The sequence below is a fragment of the Lactuca sativa genome, chromosome 8 (assembly GCF_002870075.4).
Source record: "Lactuca sativa cultivar Salinas chromosome 8, Lsat_Salinas_v11, whole genome shotgun sequence".
NCBI classification, from domain to species: domain Eukaryota; kingdom Viridiplantae; phylum Streptophyta; class Magnoliopsida; order Asterales; family Asteraceae; genus Lactuca; species Lactuca sativa.
The window spans coordinates 97,341,272-97,354,339 of NC_056630.2; the positions used below are offsets into that span (position 1 = coordinate 97,341,272).

The following is a 13,068-nucleotide window of genomic DNA, read 5'->3' on the forward strand; positions in this document are numbered from 1 at the left end:
GTAAATGCATGCGAACCGTATCTCGTATCTCGATGAAATCATGTGTCGGTGCGCGCATCGCATTGAACGTGCGCGCGTGAAGGAAATATTAAATTTCAAATTTTCATAACTCTCACGTACGAACTCAGTTTCCTATGAACTTTATATATCCTTGTATGTCTCATTGCTCTCAACAGCTTTCCATTTGGTTGTATTTTCTGGTTTTGACTTTTGTTTTTCAATCAGTTTTTATTATTGTTAAAAATCATATTTCTTATATGATTTCCGTTTTAGGCGTTCTTTGTTCCATAATTCCTACTTTAAGTAGTACTATGCTTTCCTAGTCGGCGAATTTTCCCAAAAGCTGACCAATCTCCTTGTAGTTTTCGTCATTGTAATTTTCTAAGTATGGATTTACTATAAATGTCATATCTTTCTCATACCATGTCAAATTCTTGTGTAGTTGTTAGGTGCATTTCATGTACCCATTTTGTAGCTTTATTTCATAAAAGTACATTGCATTTAGGCTTAAACTCATGCATGTTGCATGTTTTTCGGGATTTTTCATGAAGCAACTTCATTCAAATACTTTTATGATATTTCAGGGAATTTTGGAGGTAGGATATTGTTGGAGGAGGTAAATAAGAGTTGTGGACAAAATTTCGGGACTTGCGGAGCACCGAGGAGCAATATATCAAAGAAACGAAGATTTTGGCTTTACAGACGTTTACACGGCCGTGTAAATGGAAGCCTTGCGTTTACGCGGGCCGTGTAAACGTAGATTTCTGCGCAGTATATTTTTGCGTTTACGCGGGCCGTGTAAATGACAATGTTAATTTACACGGGCCGTGTAAACGTAAATGCGGGTTTTAAAGCAGTTTTTCACCATTCTTAAAGGGGGGAACCGACTTTTTACTTAGGGGGTCGACTTTTGGAGCAGAGAAGGGAAATTTCTTGAGGATTTTGAAGTTGATTAACACTTGGGAACATTTGATTTCATTTTGTAAGAACTTTAATTTCATTTTCTAGATTTGTGATCTTGTTCTAGCCATGAGTGGCTAGAACCCTAAATTCTCCAACTTTATGTCTTGACATTTGGATGTGATTTCAATCATATGACTTGATGTTTGCTTTCAATTTTCTATCTAGTGAATTTGATTTTGTCTCAATCGAATGTTTGATTCTAATTGTGATTCTTACTGGCCATTTGAATTAGGGTTAGATCATTCAAGTTATCTAATTGCAAAATCCGTAATTGTTTTGTAAATTAGACTAGGTAACAAGCACTAATTTGATTTCTATTGAATGAAATTAGTGTAAATCTTTTCACACATTCTTACGCTCCCGAGCTTGTGAGGAGTATTGAGTGTTGTTGGGAACATTCACATAAAGCTTAAAGCAACCTTTCAATCCAATTCTAAGAGTTTGTTTAGATTAGGTTAGTAAGGTTAGGATTAATCAAAGAGCTTGTTTTGGTTAATCAATGTGGTGAATGGGAAGTGTTAGAGCTTGTTAACACTTTCAAGTACCAACTTAGATATAATTAAACAAATATCTTGTCATCCATGGAATCACATTGCTAATTTGTCTTGCATTGAGTTGGAGTTCTCACAAATCCTAAATTTGTTTCATTTAATTGATCATTTATTTATTGCTTTATTCTTTTGTTTAAATCATTGCATACCAACCCCCCATTTATGTGACCATTATTGTACCTTCCGCAAAAAGGTATAAACATTTGTTCCGTGTCTCTGTGGATCGACCCTACTTACCTTGTATTAAATTTCTAGTACAAAGTAGTAGTGTTTAAGGAGTCATTAGTACCCTTTATTTGTTGGGTTTGACACGCCTAACAAATTGGCGCCGTTGCCGGGGACACGGTGTTACTAATTGTTTATGCCTACATTTTTGTGAGCAGGTGCTTTAAAAAAAAAAGACAGGTAGAAGATAAGTTTTCAATTAAAGGAAGTGGTGAGAAGGTTAATGTGTTGTAAAGGCCCACCTACTTAAAACAAAGCACATTTTGGGGCCAAGTCGAGCCAACGACTTAAAACAAGGGCAGCTAACCGGGAGGCAACCCGGGGTTATTTTTGTCCTTTCTTTAAAACTTTTTAGTGTTTGGTAATTTTTTTGTTAATGTCCCAAATGGTTTTAAACTTATTTTTTATGCCTAGAAAATGAATCTCCGGCTCCAAAAATACTTCACGGGTAGCTTGAGGAGGATGAAGAGGAGGTTCACACCACAATTGCGAGGCTCCAAGAACGATTCGGTAAATACTTTCCATATCTTTAATCGTTCATATTTTACTTAAAATTCAATTGGTGTGCATTTGTAACTGTTTTGAACTCATTCTCAACCCAACTACCATCCTCCACCATCCTACTCTCAATAGGCCGACTATACCTCTCTCCAAGCATCGAGGACGATGCTTATTTTAAGCTTGGGGAGGGGCATCCATCCATGCATAAATCTCGTTGCATGTAGTTTTGTACATATTGCATTAATTTTCATTTCATTTTTTTTTCTGCATGGAAAATTTTTCAAAAACCAAAAAGATTTTCTTTCTATTCTAATTTTTATTATTTTCTTTGCAATTTGTTTGCATCTAAATTTCTGCATTGCATTCATTGCATAAAAAAACGATCCAATCCTAAGCAACCAAATCTTTTCAAAATAGTTGAGCTGGTAAATGAGTCATGTGCCTTGAAATTGGCTTGCTCTTTTTATTGAAAAATCTAAAAGCAAGTTAATCACACACGAACACACACCTCTCGAAGCTACTTGTGCAAAACAGAAAATGAGAAGATTGTCAACATTGGAGCATAACAACATGTATGAGTCGATTCTTTGGGACATATGACCGGTCTTATGAGTAGTAATGCTCAATTGAACTTAAAATGTCAAATTCAAAAGTTCATTAAAAGAATGCAAAATCTTAATGTCCCGCCTTCCAGCGCTCTTAAAAGTCCTTTCTACTCATTCCCTTTTATATACCCTCCTTGAGGACATAGCTTTCAACTATATTTACGGGTTTTTGCATGTTAACATTTAGTCCCCCGAAAAATGTCTAGAAGTCCCTCACGGTAATAGACCGTGAGATGTCCCATAACAGAAAAGTGAAGGACGAAAATATAAAGAAATCGGTCAAATAAATAAATTAAGTATTATGTGTTAACTTAGTTATTTGTATTTATATAATAATAATAATGGATCTTAAAAAAAAAAAAAAAAAAAAAAAAAAAAAAAAAAAAAAAAAAAAAAACTATTATTAAGTTAATCTGTGACCTTTGGGATTCGAACAAGTAAACTCTGAGGGGTGTTCTACACTTAATTACCTAAAGCTAAATTGTTTGGGATTGATTGGTTGAAAGTTCGCTACACGGGTTCCATAGAAAGTCATGAACTTAATAATAGCAAATAAAGCTAATCTGTGGCCTTTGAGGTTCGGGCAAGTAAACCCGAGGGATCACTTCAAATCTAGCACACTAAGGTCATTTGATTTGGATGTGTTGGTTGGAAGCCCGTTACACGGATTTCAAAGAAAGCCATGGGCTTTATTTGTAAAAAAAATGTAATTAGGAAGTTTGTATATAGTTGTGTTTATAGTTTAATTAGATATTGTGTTTAGGAAAAATACTTGACTGTCAACAGATTCCCTTGGACTTGGATTTGAATTTATGACATTGGACTGAATGTTAATTACTTCGACTGGTGTAAGTGGTTTGAAGTTTGTAACCAATCTGGATAAATATTAGGGAATTTTTAGAAAATATTTTTCAGAAAAAGATTGTTGTTAACCAACAAATAGCTGGAATCGGACATTATTATATTTTATGAAACAAAGATGGTTGAGAATGTTTTGTCACATATAATTTCACGAGAGTAAGACCATAATTTGTTCCAAGAATTGACTTGATGATATCGAAAAGGAATAAGTGTTGTGATCTTTGATTTTGTTGAGTTGTACTAGGGAGTGGCCAAAGTCTTGTCTCTATTATCATATAATATTTTGAGATTAAAGCCAAGTTAACTCAAGGTATGACAGGTACATTCTCAACTATAGTACAAAACAGGGTAATTGGGTTGGATCTTTTCATGTTTGTTTTGATTTCATGCATTAAGTTTCAAATAGTTTTAACTTTAATTTTCTTTTCTTCTATTCTATTTTATTTTCTCTAGTTTAAATTTTCTTGTTCTTTCTTGAGGACAAGAAAGGTTTAAGCTTGGGGAGATTTGTTAGGTGCATTTCATGTACCCATTTTGTAGCTTTATTTCATAAAAGTACATTGCATTTAGGCTTAAACTCATGCATGTTGCATGTTTTTCGGGATTTTTCATGAAGCAACTTCATTCAAATACTTTTATGATATTTCAGGGAATTTTGGAGGTAGGATATTGTTGGAGGAGGTAAATAAGAGTTGTGGACAAAATTTCGGGACTTGTGGAGCACCGAGGAGCAATATATCAAAGAAACGAAGATTTTGGCTTTACAGACGTTTACACGGCCGTGTAAATGGAAGCCTTGCGTTTACGTGGGCCGTGTAAACGTAGATTTCTGCGCAGTATATTTTTGCGTTTACGCGGGCCGTGTAAATGACAATGTTAATTTACACGGGCTGTGTAAACGTAAATGCGGGTTTTAAAGCAGTTTTTCACCATTCTTAAAGGGGGGAACCGACTTTTTACTTAGGGGGTCGACTTTTGGAGCAGAGAAGGGGAATTTCTTGAGGATTTTGAAGTTGATTAACACTTGGGAACATTTGATTTCATTTTGTAAGAACTTTAATTTCATTTTCTAGATTTGTGATCTTGTTCTAGCCATGAGTGGCTAGAACCCTAAATTCTTCAACTTTATGTCTTGACATTTGGATGTGATTTCAATCATATGACTTGATGTTTGCTTTCAATTTTCTATCTAGTGAATTTGATTTTGTCTCAATCGAATGTTTGATTCTAATTGTGATTCTTATTGGCCATTTGAATTAGGGTTAGATCATTCAAGTTATCTAATTGCAAAATCCGTAATTGTTTTGTAAATTAGACTAGGTAACAAGCACTAATTTGATTTCTATTAAATGAAATTAGTGTAAATCTTTTCACACATTCTTACGCTCCCGAGCTTGTGAGGAGTACTGAGTGTTGTTGGGAACATTCACATAAAGCTTAAAGCAACCTTTCAATCCAATTCTAAGAGTTTGTTTAGATTAGGTTAGTAAGGTTAGGATTAATCAAAGAGCTTGTTTTGGTTAATCAATGTGGTGAGTGGGAAGTGTTAGAGCTTGTTAACACTTTCAAGTACCAACTTAGATAGAATTAAACAAATATCTTGTCATCCATGGAATCACATTGCTAATTTGTCTTGCATGGAGTTGGAGTTCTCACAAATCCTGAATTTGTTTCATTTAATTGATCATTTATTTATTGCTTTATTCTTTTGTTTAAATCATTGCATACCAACCCCCCATTTATGTGACCATTATTGTACCTTCCGCAAAAAGGTATAAACATTTGTTCCGTGTCTCTGTGGATCGACCCTACTTACCTTGTATTACATTTCTAGTACAAAGTAATAGTGTTTAAGGAGTCATTAGTACCCTTTATTTGTTGGGTTTGACACGCCTAACAGTAATTTATGTTTATAAAATTGAAATAGCGCGTAAAATCTAAATATGTTAATCTGCTCGCAAAGTGACACGACTTTTTGCGCACTTCTTTTTGAGCATATGGTTTGACGTCAATAAGGGTGATGGTTGAAATTTTTGGCGTTTACAAGATCGTATTATCGTTTATTAATGTTGACTATCGACGACAGTTGGGGGCATATTTCCTGGGTTGTCACAAAATTTTTGTTTAAAAAGCCACATAGAACACACAAAATTCGCGCCCGGTGGTCATAGAACGAAAACTCTGGTTCCTTTTGTGATAAAAACATTATATTCCTCATGCATAGCTTTATGCCAGTTTGGAACTTTTAAAACCTATAAATGTGACCTCATGACAGGGGAATGGACGAGGAGTGGAGATTGAGGCGGTCTATGGATTTCACAATGCCACTTTTAGAGCGACTGTGCATGTGATTAAGGGGAGGTAGATGAGGGGAGCCATGGGGAGGATAACCCGCATGAGGAAGGGAGCCCTCATGAGGAGGAGCCCCATGTCAGGAGGAGATATTGGTGATTCAGAGGAGCTAGTGGGGCTGGAAGAGTCGGTAATCCGAGAATGAGGTGTAGGGTCGGAAGCATGAAAAGAAGGATGAAGTGTGTGTTGGAGAGTAAGAGATATGTCAAAGTCTGATAAAAAATCATAAGATGGGGATCGGTGGGTGTAATCGAACCGTAAAGAAATAGCGACTCGTCAAGCATAACATGTCGGGAGATAATGATCTTGCGAGTGGAGAGGTTGAAACAACAGAAACCTCTGTGCTAGGTAGGATACCCGACGAAGATGCATGGGGTGGAGCGAGGTTGAAGTTTATGAGTGGTGTGAAGGCAAGGAAAACAGAGGCAGCCAAATACAAGAAGATGGTCATAGGTCAGGTGATGACGATAAAGGCATTAGTAAGGGGTGTCATTGGAGATGGACACGGATGGGAGAATATTGAGGAGATGGGTAGCAATGTAAAGGGCTTCAGTCCAAAAGGTGGGTGGAAGATGAGAGTGGAAAAGAAGTGTGCGCATCATATTATTAATGGTGTGGTGCATGCGTTCGGAGCGACCATTTTGTTGAGAGGTATGTGGGCATGAAAAATGAATTTGATCGCCTGATATGCAAAGTGGTTATGAAGCTGTTTGTTATTGTAACCCCCCCCCCCCCCACACACACACACACACACACACTATCACATTTAATTTTTTTTTATGCTGACCCCCAATTGAGTTTTAATAATGTTTGAAAGATGTAAACATTTTTCGAAGGCTCCCGATTTGTGTTTTACCGAGAAGACCTAAAGATAATGAGTGTAATATGATCAATAAATAGAACATAATATTGTAATCCACCAAAACTAGAAATAGGAGATTTCAATAAATCTGAATATATAATTTCAAAAGGTGCAGAAACAAAAGAATAAGACAAATAAAATGGAAGCCTAGTGTGCTTGACAAGTTGACAAACTTGAGAAATAACATTATTTTTAGGTAAATGATAAGAAATTGAACTACTAGAAAATAAATGCTTCAAGACTTGATCTTCGAGAAGACCGAGTCTTTGATGCCAAGTTTAGGATGTGGTGGAGACAAAAGCATGACTGGTGGAGCTTGTAATTGGATAGCCCCAGAGCTATCACACTAGATTAGTAGACGACGTCTCTGATAATCAATAACGGTAAAACTATAAGTATCAAAATTAATGGAGAAATTATTATTTGTAGTCAATTTTCATACATATAGGAGGTTTTTTATTATGTTTGGGGTAGTAAGTACATTTTGTAAATGAAGAGGATGGTAGATAAAAGGAATATGAGAAGATGTATGTCCTGAGGTTACAACAGGTATTCCAGAACCCTTACCAACATAAATACTTCGAGGATAATGGTTATCACAAATAGAAGTGAGTATACCTGCGTTTGAGTGAACATGATCAGTCACCCCGGTGTCCATGACCCGACCGTTATTTCACGAGTCATTTAGGGACATTGATTGAACATGCGAGGGAGTGAAGTGGGCTGATCATTTCCAACCCAAGCCCACGAAGGTTGTTTTGAGGTGGAGGATTGTAGGTGGGTCTGTTGAGCTGAGTACACATATTGTTGGGATGAGGAAGGCCTACTACCAAGAAGAATTGAGCTGCTAGAAGGTGGTTTGCTCCATTGATGATGAGTCAATTAGTGACACTACTAGAAAACAGCCCTTTAATGACGCGCAAACAATGACACTCCCTGATAGAAGACGTGCATTGGTGTGGTCCCACCTCCGAATCACTTGAGACTTAAATTTTCGAGGACCGACTCTCGCAAGTACGTCTGCGTAATCAGAGTGGCAAAGGGAAGAAAGTCGACCCATGGAAGAGCATGAAGTTCGGAAGAAATCCGGTGGGAGTTCAGGATCTAGGCAAACATGTACCTCCCACTGGTGCCTTCGAAGACACCACACCACACCTGGTTTTCTCAATCTTGACATTGAGGAGAGTCATAGACACCACACCTGATTTTCTCTCTCTCTCTCTCTCTCTATCTCTCTCTCTCTATCTACCCCCTACTACTCGACAACCACCCACCATCCTTCGTCTTCTCTTTGGTTCACCAGCGCCACCAATAAAGCCCCATTATACCACCAACACAACATACCACAAGATTAAAGAATGAAACATTGGGTTTTTGTTTTGAATCCCAAGTACATCATTAGTTGAGGTTATTTTTTCTTAGTCAACTAATTTTGTATTTTTTTGGTTTTTTATGGCTGCTCAGAAGATGTTGGGTTTTTGTATTTTGCATGTAAGCATCTAAAAATGGCGTTTGGGATTCAGCAGAAGTTGAATTAGGGTTTTCAGTTTCTTTCATGCGTTAACATATGCTTATCATAGTATCAACGCGCAGCGCATCGGGTTTTCCGCTCATCCCCACTCAGTTATCGGATATCAGTAAGTAATTCATACGTTCAATTTTATCTGTCTTGTCTTCGTATCTGGTTATGTCCAAAACATTGAAGGAGATGCTCGTTGGTGTCGCTGTCGTATACGGAAACCTTGATTGCTTAGCTTGAGATCAGTACTCACTCACCTAATATGAGTTTTGGTGAATCATATCCATATCAAATTTGTTTTTATTGCATGTTTTGATGTGGTTATACTTTATGAGTTCTCTTAATTTGAAGTTGAGAGAACCATGATTATTGTTTCTAGATGTCCTGAATTGTGGTTTGCTTCAGGATCAGGTAATTCTTATTTTGAGTTATACTAGATGTTACTATGACATTCCAGTGTATAGAATATACTTTATTTGGACATTTACACACACGCAACTATCATATCTTATATGTAGTGTCCTAATATTTGGAAAATAGCAATTACAATAGCCTCAGTTATATGCCAAGAGCATAATTAAGAAGTCCCAAAACCAAAATGATTAATAATCTACCTATTCAACTAAAATACAACTAGAAATATCAAAAGGGTGCTATTAAATCAACCAAATTTCATGTCATTTTAAATTAAATCCAAATTTCATTTTTCAACTATGCTAAAATCTGATCATTAAATCCTGGTATAAATAATTGGGTTCAATAAGATTGTGGGGATTTTCGGTTTATAGTTACTCCCTAATGTAACATTATGCCATAACATTATGCTAAAATCTGATCACAATCTCAGGAAGCAACTTAGCCCATGTTTTCACCTGCACATCTTGGAAAACCTGAAACTTGGACAACCAGCCAAGATATTATATATGAAATTAGTCTTTTAAATCATTATCTACTTATTTTACCTCTTACTTTCCTTTTGCAGCCTGAAAATCTTTTGGTAGATTCCCAAGGAAATTTAAAGATTTCAGATTTTGGACTTAGTGCATTGCCAGCAGAAGTAAGATTTGAATATGTTGTTATAGTATCGTCCATCAGGATCATCATCATTAATTTATGTGTCTGCAGGGTGTCAGTATCCTTCGAACAACCTGTGGAACTCCCAACTATGTTGCACCAAAGGTAATTACAGGTCCAACTTATCCTTTTTTTCCTTCTTTTTGTAGACTTTGGTAGTGTTACCTAACCTACATACATATTTACCATTGCTTCATTCTTTGTTGGTGGTGTGGTTTAGGTACTGACTCACAAAGGTTACAATGGTGCTTTGGTGGATGTATGGTCATTTGGGGTCATCCTATATGTACTGATGGCTGGATACCTCCCATTTGATGAAATTGTTAATTCATCTGATTTTAGATCCAAATCCTGACACTGTGAGCAGTAGTCCATCATCCATCTTGCATGATGTTTGTTAGTATTAGAGACTAGTGTTAGTTAATGATGTGATGGTTATGTGCAGCGTATTGGTATTGAAGAAATAAGGAATAATGAATGGTTCAAAAAGAATTATGTCCCTGCTAGAGTTGTTGAGTATGAAGATGTTAATCTGGATGATGTAAATGCTGTTTTTGATGACTCAGAGGTAAAAGGCAAAACCTATTCTTCTATAACTTATGTCAATTTCATATTCAATAAACAAACAATGAAATGCTAAAAATAATACCAACAGTTGTGCATATCATGTATGATGTATAGGATGTATGTATGTAGGAAGAGGGAGGTGGTGATGAGCAACAAACAGATGAAGATGCATGTCCTCTATCTCTTAATGCATTCGATATGATAATCCTGTCTCAAGGATTAAACTTGTCTTCCATGTTTGACCGTGGTCAGGTTTGAATTCTATCTACCCCACCCCACCCACAAATCTTGAATACATGCATGCAATTGCAAATAGTTTGTCAAAATTATATGTTGAAACGTAAATTGATATCGGTTTTTGAAATTAGGAATTAATAAAATGAAATTTATGTGCAAAGTACATGCTTGCTTGCGTTTGACAGGACCTATGACGCACATAACTCGGTTTGTTTCTCAAAAGCAAAGATTGTGTTATCAAGTATGTAAGTTGTTGCTCAGTCGATGAGCTTCAAGACACACATTCGAAATTACAAGGTAACACACACACACACATTTTACATACAAATAGATTATTAATGATCAATAACAATGAATGGGTAGAATAGTAATTACAATCTATAGGGAAGGAGGAAATGCTTACTTTCTTTTTTTATTATATTATTTTTAGATGAGAGTAGAAGGGCTTTCTGCTAATAAGAAGTCCCATTTTTCCGTTATCTTAGAAGTGAGTTTTTGACCTTAATTACTTACGGATATTATTATTATTATTATATAGTATATCATAGCAAGAAAGCAAGTAATGAATTGGTGAAAGCAAGTTTTTCAAGTGACCTCCAATTTTATGATGGTTGACATTCAAAAAGCAGAAGGAGATGGTGTTGAATACCTTAAGGTGCTTCTTCTTTTATTAATTTTAATATTTAATATTTTTAGATTGATAATTGTAATTCTTAAATAATGTTGGTGGCTGCATGCAGTTTTACAAGAATTTTTGTAACAATCTTGAAGATATCATCTGGAAACCACCTAACGAACAACAACAACATGGGAAATCCAAAATCACCAAAACAAAGAGCAAACACCGTTAGATCCCTTGGTTAGAGGTCACTCATCATCAATTCTTTCTTTCTATTTGTAAACTAAACTAAACTATCTTAATCTTATCTTTAAGTTTAACTTAAGTTTGATTGATTACACATATTATTATTATTAATTGGTTCAAATTTTTGTTGTTACAGGAAGCTAGGCCAACACTGTTATAGTTACACCCATCTCTTTCTACCTCCAAAAGAATGTAAATAATATTTAATGCAGATAAAGGTCAATATTTGATGCAGATAAATTGGGTGAGCTTAAAACTGTAAGTCTTCAGGACGTAATAGGAATGATATGTAATGTAGATAAAGGTCAATATTTGGTTATCTGTCTTGTTTTCGTTGAATTATTTGTTACTATATGTACCATGAGGGTATTATGGTCTTTTTAACAACGTGTGTGTGATTGTTTGAATTTGAAGGGGGAAACAGGGAGCTGTCACGATTCATTGCAACAGGGAAGCTTCATTGCAAGATCAACAAAGTAGCAGGTGTTTTGGAAACCAACTGCCTAGATGCAAAGAATGCTCTTTATCAAATCTTAGTATAGTTATTCTCTAAAAGTTCCAAGAGTAGATTAGATGAATGTAAATTTATATATTGTAAGAAATAGAATTGTATGACATTAAATTTTATGCAATGGATTGTATTTTTTATATGGTATTTTATTTCTATTATGAGACAGTAAATGCAAATTTAATTTGAAAATTAATAAATATATAAATACGTTTTTTTTAAACATTTAAATTTACGATACGCAAAAATGTGTGACATCTTCATTTATGACATGGCCTTTCTTGACAAGGGTTTTAATGATACGCATTGTGTGTCATTAACACGCGCGTCGTAAGGTTACGACACGCGAATGCATGTCGTCTTCCTTTATGACAGGGCCTTCCTTAATACGCATTGCGTGTCGTAAACGCGCGTCGTAAATGAGCGTCATAAATGCGCGTCGTCTATAGACGACGCGCAAAAGCGCGTCATTTCTATTTATGACAAGGCCTTCCTTGACGCGCATTTATGCATCGTCTGAGCCTTTTACTACGCGCAATGAGCGTCGTAAAAGGCTGTTTTCTAGTAAGAAGTGGCAGACTATTGATGTTGGGTTTGAACAAGCGCAACCCATTGTTGTTGTGTCGATCTTGGCGGTGGTATGAAAAACCACCCAAATTATTATGGGTGACAGGAAATGAAGAGTTGTAGGCATCATCGTTGAGTTGGCCACCACCATACCCTCATTGATTGTTGTAGCTGCCTCAGAACAATCCTCTGCCACCTTATCGGGAGGAATTAGTGGTTTTGACGTGGATAAGGGATGGAGACGAGGATTCATTCTCGTGAGCAGGATTAGGGATACAAGGATTGCTGAGATGAGTCTCTTCTACATCCAAGGTAGATCACATATCATAGAAGGTTGGGAAGGGTTTAGAATAGCGAATAATAACAGTAACGTTATTAGATTTTGTGGTAAGACCGCTGAGAGCATATATTATCAGATTGTGTTCCTTGATGGGTTCTCTAAGGCCTTGAAGTAAGTCTGCTATTTTCTTGATTTTGTCATAGTAGGCATGAACACAAAGATCACCCATAGATATTGTATGAAGTTCAGTCTCTAGTTACATCGTCGTTGACTCTTTGTTGTCATAAAAGAAAGAGTGACGGTTGAGCCAGACTTTGCTAGCGATTGCTTGAGTAGAGTAGGTTGACGTGATAAGGCTTTGAGACATCAATCTGAAAAGCGACAATTTAACCATGGAATCAAGTTTTCCCATCCGGGATACATAGGAGCCTTGTTTGGTGGGTTGTAGGTTTCATCAATATGATCTAAGACATTGGATGCGATGAAATGAGCCTTGAATAGATCACTCCAAGGTTCATAGTTATGGGTTAT

General features: G+C 36.1%; 1 pseudogene; it reads left to right on the plus strand.

Moving 5' to 3' along the window:
• Nucleotides 1-6,345: 6,345 nt before the first annotated feature.
• Nucleotides 6,346-11,168, plus strand: LOC111893589 (CBL-interacting serine/threonine-protein kinase 8-like; annotated as a pseudogene).
• The last annotated feature ends 1,900 nt before the right edge of the window (nucleotides 11,169-13,068 follow it).